Source organism: Ambystoma mexicanum, chromosome 5q (genome assembly GCF_040938575.1).
Source record: "Ambystoma mexicanum isolate Mex_15411 chromosome 5q, UKY_AmexF1_1, whole genome shotgun sequence".
In the NCBI taxonomy this organism is placed as follows: Eukaryota; Metazoa; Chordata; class Amphibia; order Caudata; family Ambystomatidae; genus Ambystoma; species Ambystoma mexicanum.
The window spans coordinates 1,345,462,575-1,345,472,614 of NC_090933.1; the positions used below are offsets into that span (position 1 = coordinate 1,345,462,575).

The following is a 10,040-nucleotide window of genomic DNA, read 5'->3' on the forward strand; positions in this document are numbered from 1 at the left end:
ATCCTACAGTCCTAGAATATGTGGTGAAAGTGCTGAATAGTGGCCCACAAAAAATTGATTTTCCAACAATGTTTCAGTTTAACGATAACATCACTTGATAACTCACTGAATCTTACACTCAAAATGCAACAGACATGCAAAATTACGGAAAGCCTACAGCTCAGTTTTACGATTTACGTACGTAATATGTATTCTGAATAGTGAATACATATTAGACACACTTCACATTTTGACAGTACTTGCAAACACCCAAAGAAAATATCCCTTGCCCCCACGTTATGAACGCTAAACGTAGTTTAGGTTCAGGGAGGAGATACATACCTTCCTTTCCGCATGCTACAGCGTTTCAGCTCTCAAAAGTGGCTGTACAGTGACATGTTGCCGCTATGTGGCTCACCTAGACAAACGACACATCAGAAGTTAGTGGTGTGTAAACACTGCCAGTTTGAAGATTGAAGGCCCTTCCATTGTTCTGACAATTACTAGATCTCCCACAGATCATTTGCACAACTAGGAGGGAAGATACGAAATGTGTGATGACAGCAGCAAAAGAGCAGGGCAATGTGTGATGGCAGCAGCAAAAGAGCAGGGCAATGTGTGATGGCAGCAGTGTGTTTGGCATATGTGATGAACCCGATGATGTCATCACTCGTTTTCCTGGGATAGCCTCTCCCCATGTGTCCAGGGGACAGCAGCTGCTGCCTGATCCGGACCCTGGGGAGAGGGGACCCCCAGGAAGATGAAAGTCACATACTCCCATTCCCTTTTAGGGATGTTCCCTCCATTCATCATGCCCTTATGGCATATTGTAACACCCTCCCTCAACCACTTGCTAGGTCTAGTTCAAGTGTTCACCGATATCACACAAGAAACAGTGAGTCAACAACTGAGATGAGGAAGAGGTAGGAGTAGTGTTGATCACTCCGAATGAGCACCAACATCAGCTTCCTCGAAATCACACAAGACGCAGCAAAAATTGGGACGAGAAAGACAGATGGAGTAATCAAGATGACCAAGACCGGTAAACCAACACAGCAGTCTAGTCTTTGGAAGTTCTTCAATTTTGTCGGGAAATTTAAATCTGCCACAGCTGACAGACAGGAGGGAGAACTGCAGAGGCTGAGTTGTGCCGCGACCTGTGCTAACATTGGTCCGAAAGCTCGGAGAAAGCACGCTGTGGGAAGCACTGTGGAGCCAAATCCAGATGGTGGAAACAGAAGCTAGTGTGGAGAAAGCCTGCTGCCTGAGAATGCGAGACAGTGGGAATAAGGCACGGTAGAGAAGACCACGGCAAAGGCATATCGGCTAACAGGACGCGAGAGACACTTAAAATACCCGATAATGACAGGTAAGACGGAGGGGTAAAGGTTGCCTGAAAGTGTGTGCCGTTTTCTGAAACTAACATAAGAGACACAAAGTGAAGCCTGTGAAGAGATTAACATATTTTTGAACCATTCTATGAGTGGGTCACTGAACCCATATCGCAGGAGAAAGATCAAAGTTAAAGCAAATGGTCTTGGAAAAGGGGCAGAGATCCAAAGTATGAGTGAAGAAGCGAATATTGAAAAACTCTAGCAAACATGGTTCGATAAGCCTATGTTGTGCAAATATCATTTCATGGATAAAAGGAAAAGTAACTCGATGTCCTGGCAGGAGAGTATACCAGGTAAAGCCAAGTGCTCAAAAGGAATTGCATAAAGGTCCTGGCTGGAGAGTATGCTAGGCAAAATCAAGGGTGTTACAGTAAGAGGAGAACCTCAAGGAAGATTCCAGCGCTTGAATGTTTGAGTTGTTGTAAATGTGGAAAAGAGCCTGGCAGGGGAGTGTACAAATAAAAATACAGTAGAAAAGAATGTCAAGGAAGACACATGCCCTTAGGATCTTTAAAGTATTTTGAATGTGAAGAGAAACCTGGGGAAATGAGCCATTGTCCTGGGAACTGTGAACAACCAGGTGACCTGCGAGTCTGGGACCTGAACCCAATAATTGTAATGTAGTGAAAAGAAAATCCCAGGAGGACACATGCGCTTTGTAAACTACCATTCTTGAATGTGAAGAGAAACCCATGGAAGGGAGCCATTTGCCTGTGAACACACAAGAAGGAGGGAGTTATCTTGGGTTACAAAAAAAGTGGTTATTCTTTGTTTGAACTTTTTCATATTGGTATAAATGCATCTGGGGAGGGGAGTCATTGCCTGGAACTGTGAACATTGTCCACTTGGAACTTTTTGGTTGGATTTGAACATTTTTTGCACTTTGAAAACCAGAGAACACCATTTGCACGTTACAGTTAGAGTGTGAGAGACAGGATAGGATTTTGGACACATGATAGATTTCGCTTTGGACATCTTGACAAAGGACAGACCCCTTAGTTTTGGTTGAGGTAGGGTAATACCCGCTAGGAATTGAGCTAGTAAGGCATTTTCCAAACCCTTTTTGATTTAATAAAAGGTTTATGACCCCAATCATTAACCCCAATTGGTGAACAGAGGATAGCACAGGTGCAGCATGCTGGTCTTGGAAGCAAGATTATGCAGAGCAACAGAGGTTTGAATCCCGGTTCCTCACTTAGAAACCAAACTCAAGTATTAAGTGTGTAATAAAAAGCCAATTAAATAACAAAAAATTAAAAAAATATATAAGCTCCCTGTGTCCGGGTCTTATTTCTGACTCCTCATACAGAGTAGAACGGGGTCTGGGAGGTGAAGTGGGAGTGGCAGCAGAACAGACCACAAGCTCTCTGCGTCCGTGTCTTATTCCTGGCTCCTCACACAGAGTAGAACAGAGTCTGGGAGGTGAGTGGGAGCAGAACAGACCATAAGCTCTCTGTGTCTGTGTCTTATTCCCGGCTCCTCACACAGAGTAGAACAGGGGCTGGGAGGTGAAGTGGGAGCGGAATCAGAACAGACCACAGAGCAGATGGTTTGTCTAATGATGGAGGGTGCAACTAAGAGAATGCAGAGAGAGTGAAACCATTGGATGGTAATGCAGGAACCACAAGCTAAGAGGATAGGGTAGAACTGCTACAGCGCATCAGTAGTGAAGAGTTGGTGGGAGTACTAGTCTACCCAATCATGCTCAACCCTTTAAGCCAATACTACTATTCGAGTGAGTTCCTGCAATTGCACGCCTGCCTCTCCACGCTACAGACAGAACCTGTGCTGTAGTGAGTCTCAACAATCACAATGGTAATATTTCTTCATGGCGTATAGAGTGGAAAGAATACGCTGTGATAAACTACACTGAGAAGGCACCCCCCACCCTCACCTCCCAAAGTGGCAATGCTTACAAACATGCCCCCATGCAGTTAGGGAGATGCTTATCAAAGAAAACAGCCTCACTGGGTCACAATCCAGGGGTCCCCCCTGGCCTTTCCAAGTCCCTGTGTAGCAGCCTAGTTCTCTCGAACCTCTCGATGCTTCAAGGAAAGAAACGTGATCCAAACGTGCTTTACAGATCATGGTTAAAAATCCGCCAGTACAAACTTTCCTCTTCCCCAAGGTTGACAATATACTATGAACATTTCTTAAGTGGGGTACTTGCCGCACCCGTCATAATATGATAGGATACAGCTGATAATATTGCTATACCGGGGTGGTACATCAGCGCTGAGGCCAAAGCCAGGAGGCATTTTTTCCAGTCCTCCGTGGGTGCAGGAATGAGTGGGAGAGGTACCTTTTGCTGTGGTGCTTCTTTTTCTCTTTCAACTTTCCCTGTTGAGGGGGGGTGGGGGGGGGGAGATCTCTCTCTTCGGATCGGTGTGCACCCCTCCATGACCTCGAACAAGACCGTGTGACTTCACCTTTAGCCTCATTTTCCAAAATGAAAAGCTGTGTTTATCCTCCTTGGAATGATTAGGGTTACCTACGGCTGCTGCCCGCTCTCTCGTGTGATTAGCTACATCATGGTTTTACAGTGTACCACACTCCGGTGAAAATATCCAAGTTCCTCCCCAGTGTGTGGCATCATAACACAGAGGCCAAATACGAAAACACTTAACAATGTACTCTTACACAAAGGCTGCGTGACTACATTGGTGATTGAGATCTTAATATATAAGTCCCATCCCTGACCCCTCCTCCCAGGATGGTACGAGACCATGATTTTAGATCTCCCTCATAGCACATCATGCACACATGGTCCACGGTCTGACTGAACCACGCTCCTGTTGGCACCGATATCGGCAGGCCATGAGCTGTGAGGACTCGATGCAGACGATGGAGCCACATCTTCCGGAATGCACACGGGATGCCAGCCAATTGGTTTCAACATCTTAAATCATTTATTGTGGTGTGTGACCCACCTAAGGGCGTTGCCCCTTTAAGGGAATGTGTCCCCCCCCCCCTGTGTATTGCCCTTTTAACATGGGCCCAAGCTAATAAAAAGAGTCTCTGCAGCCACGTGCACCAGAACGGCTGCAGACTCCCAGGAGGAACGACTGAGTCTGTGTCTCCTTTATGTAGGCCTGAAGGCCTACATGTGGGGATTCTCGTGCCAGCACGGTGGCAGAGGTCAGCATGGTCAGGAGCATGGCACGCGCTGCCCCCACCGCTGATGGTGCTATTGCCATATAGCACTAGGGGGGCCTGCCAGATGTCAATGGCAGGCCTCCCACAACATTAGTGACGAGGACAGAACCCAGAGGGGCTCATTATCCCGGTTTCTTTTTTTTTTTTGGTACGTTCCCCCCCCCCCACTTGAGGGGTTATTTCTCTCTTCCCTTCGTTTGGAAGAAAGAGGGAAGGGAGCTGCCACTGGGCAGAGCAAGCAAGATGCGGCATCCATCACCACGCATTAGGCAGGATGAACGCCGACACAGCTACATGTGGCGGTCAGAGGTGAGATGTATGCAGCATCCATGCCGCAAATGAATGAGGGGAGCCCTGCCGGCGAGTCGTCCCCGGCCGCGGCCCTGAGGAGGGTGCTTGTGCGGCCGGGTGGGAGTTCGCCTGGACACTCCCCCGCCTGTGGCATCCACCACACGATAAGTTTTCCGAGGGAGCAATGAAGTGCGCACCCACCCTTGTCCGTGGCATCTGACAAAAGAAGAAGTTGTGGGGGGGGGGGGGTTGATGGTTCCCCAGAGGGCAGTGGCCATCTGGCAGCCCCTTACCCAGGGACGGCATTTCACCAAAATGCCAGGGGTGGCGGAAGTGACGTCACAGTGCCACACCCACAAGATTGACCTGAACCCAATCGATATCGCAGGAAGTGATGTCATTTGACCAAGCCCCACAGGAAGTGATGTCATTTGACCAAGCCCTCCACATGACATCACAGGAAGTGGCCGCATAAAGCATTATCCCCTCAGTACACTAAGAAATATATGGTTACGATATCAGTGTATTGTGACATTTCATACAAGAATGGATCATCATATGTAGCAGTGTCAAAGCCCATGTTGCCACGTGAAGTGTATGAACCCAAATCCCCTCTATGTGGATCCGCCCTGTTATTTCAACAGGACTGCAGAGCGAAATCACATTCTGAGGGGACAGGGACGGATAGGTGGGCATGGGGATAGGGGAAAGCCAGGATAAAAGGGGATAGGGAGAATATTTCACCAGAAAACATGTATGGCATCCACAGTTTTTAATAATTCTTCTTCTTGTGTTATTTTAGCTGTTCAAAATGTGTTCAAGGTATACAGTGCATTACTGAGCGATGCCAACTTCAGTACCAAAAGCCTCATAAGTCCTGTCCCCATATTTTATGGGGGGAAAAAAATCCTGGCTGCATTTTGCATTACTCCCACACTCACCAACACTCTTTATATGCCGAGGTTTCTGTTCCTACATGTTCATTGTCCTCCACACCCCTCACCTCTCCATAATGGTACACATTCCAACAATTTGTACTATTGTATAGATTTTGGAATAATGCCCAGCCCTTCACTCTGATCATAAGATTTAAAATGTAGTTTCTTACCAGATTGGGCAGAACAGTGGCTTGACAGATGTGTCCGAGGCTGCAGTTTCAATGGCATGTTAAGGCGAAGATTCTGACACAGAAAGGAAGGACCTCCACATGAAGATGCAGGTCTGAAAATAAAAACAAATTATCAGAATGGAAGAATAATTTGTACAACACCACACCAGATTATCATTTATCATAGAGACAAGACACTGAACGCACTGAGGGGTGTGCTTTCCAGACTGCCATTAACTGCAGTGCCCTGCTTCTGACCTTGCAATCCGACCACCCAGCAGCCTATTCCACCGTCCGTTTCCCGCCATCCCTGGAGCCTGTGGTACCTCTCATCCCGGCACATCTAGCCTCCCCTCACTCGCATGAGCATTTAGAGTGATGTGATATTATCGAATTATACTCCTGAAACTGAATACCCTACACCCAGTGACCCTAATGTGGCTGGGAAGAGGTGGATGGTGACGTCCCATCACCATGTGAGGCCATACACTGGGAAACTGGGGCGTGCAGCATAACCCCTCACTATTTACCCAGAGGCAGAACTGATTGTTGTGGCAGATATTCATTGACCCATTATTTTTATGATGATGATAATTTGAATGCACAGAGCTGGATTCCAGCGAGCACTGAGCAACTCAATATAATCTCTATATAATCTCTGCTGCATAGGAGGCGTTTCAATGAAGATGCAGGAAGGACAGTTGTCTCAGGTAAGGAGCGATTGTGCTGCGAGGTGACTGTTGAAAAGTCTACATGTTGTCCCCTTTGTGTGAGGGACCCGCAGGGTTCCACGACTCCCGCCACACTTGCCCAGTCAAGGAGGCGTGAGAGAAGGGAGGCCACAGAGACAGTGAACCCTGCACTCCGGACACCTACACAGCACGGACCCAGGGGCAAGAGAAGCACCCCAGGCAGAGGGGTCCCTTCCAGATACCAGGGAGCGCACAGACCACACACCGAGGGGGCTGAGAGCGCAGCCCGTAACACCCCAGTTAAGTTGCTGTATTGAATGCATGCTCTTTCGCCAATGAGGTAAATTCACAAAACCCCCAATTCTATGGAAAGAGGCAGCGAGAAGTTTCATCATTCTCCAATGGTACTGTGTTTTGTTGTTATGTTAAATGATTTATATTGCGCACCTGGTACCCGAAGGCTGATGGGCGCAGACTGACAAACACAAAACAGACCACAAATACAGCAGAAGTTATCTAAACCGAGTCACCATTGGGGGGTTTTATGCAAAGAGTAGTGTTTTCAGTTTCTTTTTAAAGAGTTCTGTTGAAGCCAGCGTTCTTAATGCCGTGGGGAGGGCATTCCATGCAATGGGTGCTGAAACTTCAAATGACCCCTGCCTTGTTTTGTTATTCTTATGCCGGGGTACACTGAATGTATTTAATTGTCGGATGTGAGAGACCTACCCTTATCCTTCACGACTTTACTTTGTGTATAGGCGCGTTATAAATGCCATAGTATATCATATGTTGACATTCCTTGCCAATGACATTTTAGAATATTGCAAGGCCGGGTCACACATGATGCTTTATAAATCGGGGCCACTGTCTAGATTCTAGGGGCTCTAATGGGGAGAAACTGGGGTGGCTAAACCTGAGCAACTCAACAGTCCGTGGGGCAGATTCCTAGCTCTGGGGCAACTGGAAGTAGGACGACGCGGGAGCAACACAGGTTCGATCCCCGGGTCCACGCTTAGAAACCTGGAGGTATTAAGCAAGAACCAATCATAATAATATAATAATAAAGAACCAATTATATCATAACAGCAGACCTACCTACATTATGTGAAAAGGTCCTGCTTTAATCCTGCTAGCATATTTCTGAGAACCAATAGAATCTAGCAGTCAATTTCTGCCCCCCCCCCCGCCCCCCATCTCCACACTTAGTCCACTAGCAAAGATTTTGGAGACCCAGTTCAAGAGATATATGGCTGGCACTTGCAAATTCCACCGACCAAAATATATCCATGTGTACATTTGAGGGACCTGCTGACAGTTCCACCATTAGGCAAAAGTCAGACCTTCGTACCCATACGGTAATTAGCGATAACGGTGCCGCACACAGCACGTCAAGAACTAGCCGGTCCTCGACTGCTCCACCGAAAGTTAAAATCACCCCCACCCCCAAAACAATATAAATGACCGCCAATAAGAAAACGAATGTTGGAAGGAAATCATGCACTTGGTGTCACCTTCCAGCAGAGCCACTGCCAGCGTAGACGTCTAGCGCAGCCTGCAGAATGGCGCATAGTCAGCCTAGATCCTGGCAGCATCACGTGGCAAAGCAGGCTCTCCATTCCCCTTTCTATGCACACTACTGCATATAGACAAATGGTCCTTGCTCACCTTCAACATCCTGATTTGAAAAGAATCTTTAGACAGCAATGTGCATACCTGCCTACATTTGAAAATCAAAATTCCTGAGATGTAAGCCCCGCCCACGTCCACACAAGACTCCGCCCACCTGTCAAAAAGGTAAACCCGATTGTTGTAGCCTTCATTTTGCTTACTATAGCACTGAAAATAATTCATTCAATGCTATAGTAAGCAGAGCCGCCGAAATAATGGTGCTTTGAACCCATGCCATTGGATTGAAAGCAGCATTATTTCGGCGGCGCCGCCTTCATTTTGCTGAATATAGCACTGAATGAATGATTTTCAGTGCTATGGTAAGTACAATGAACGTGGCACCGCCGCCGTAATAATAGTGCTTACAATCCAATGGCATAGATCGGAAGCGCTATTATTATAGTGCTGCAGGCAGTGGGCACCAGCATTTCGCGCCGTTTCCGGGTCCCGTCCTATTCTGCACCTGATTGGCTCCCGGCGGCAGCCAATCAGGTGGAGAACATGACGGGACCCGGAAAGAATCTCAGAATTCCTGGGATTGCAGGGACTTTTGCGGAGGTCAGGCAGGTATGTTGCCGAGTTGGCTCCCAGGCCCTTGGCATGCTGACGCTGCATTCGCAGTGGCCCTGAAGAAGAGCCAGCGGAGGCCAGCGAGGACGACGGGGAGCATCCCGTGCGTGTGTCTCCCTTCAGAGTTCCTGCGCGATGAAGCAAAGCAGCGCTAAAGATCAGCCCACATGTCGGGAGCGCCTGAGGTGGCAAGCAGGCGAGTAGCAGGCGACACACGCGCCGCCTCGGCTCCAGCTGCTCCTGGCGGCCGCGGGGGTCAACACAGAAGAGCGCGGGCCTGGGCTGTACCCACCTCGGTCACACGAGACAGACTGACTCACCGCCGGGGGTCACTTGGAAGAAGGCGCCGGCCTGGACTGGCACGCTGGCTGGCTGGCTGGGCTGTAGAGTAGGGGAGCGACAATTTCGCATCCGAGAAAAGGACCCTAGCAACGGCCGCCCCCTGACCTCTGATGTCATCCGTGTGCTTTCCGGAGCAGTGAAGCGCTTCCGGAGCACGTTCTATGAGCGAGAGGTTGCGACTGAGAAAAGGACCATAGCAACGTCCGCCCCCTCGCCGTCACGTGACCTCTGATGTCATCCGTGTGCTTTCCGGAGCAGTGACGCGCTTCCGGAGCACGTTCTGTGAGCGAGAGGTTGCGACTGAGAAAAGGACCATAGCAACGTCCGCCTCCTCGCCGTCACGTGACCTCTGATGTCATCCGTGTGCTTTCCGGAGCAGTGAAGCGCTTCCGGAGCACGTTCTGTGAGCGAGAGGTTGCGAATGAGAAAAGGACCATAGCAATGTCCGCCCCCTCGCCGTCACGTGACCTCTGATGTCATCCGTGTGTTTTCCGGAGCAGTAAAGCGTTTCCGGAGCACGTTCTGTGAGCGAGAGGTTGCAACGGTTGATACTAGTTCCCATCCGAGAAACGGACCATCGGTTGTTAGGGCCATTTCTCAGATGGGAAATAGCTGCTTCAGTGTGAGTGAGCTAGTTCCCATTAGAGAAATGGCCCTTTTTTGCCCCCTAGTGGCTAAGTCCTGCATAATAATGGGAACTAGCCCACTCACACAGAGAAGGCTAGTTCCCATTAGAGAAATGGCCCTTTTGCCCCTAGTGGCCAAGTCCTGCATAATAATGGGAACTAGCCTACTCAAACTGAGAAGGCTAGTTCCCATTAGAGAAATGGCCCTTTTTGC

At 48.6% G+C, this 10,040-nt stretch overlaps 1 protein-coding gene across 2 annotated transcripts in view; it reads right to left on the reverse strand.

Annotated features, from left to right (window-relative positions):
* Positions 1-9,506, reverse strand: part of LOC138498121 (zinc finger protein 84-like) — a 57,270-nt gene extending 47,764 nt beyond the window's left edge. The window contains exons 1-3 of one of the 2 annotated variants that reach the window (XM_069621985.1): positions 9,179-9,425; positions 5,929-6,041; positions 322-397 (exon numbers count right to left, since the gene is read on the reverse strand). The gene's annotated coding sequence lies outside the window, so the exon portion shown is untranslated. Of the gene's footprint in view, positions 1-321; positions 398-5,928; positions 6,042-9,178 lie in introns of both variants that reach the window. The other variant, XM_069621986.1, reaches the window with a different exon arrangement.
* Positions 9,507-10,040: the final 534 nt, after the last annotated feature.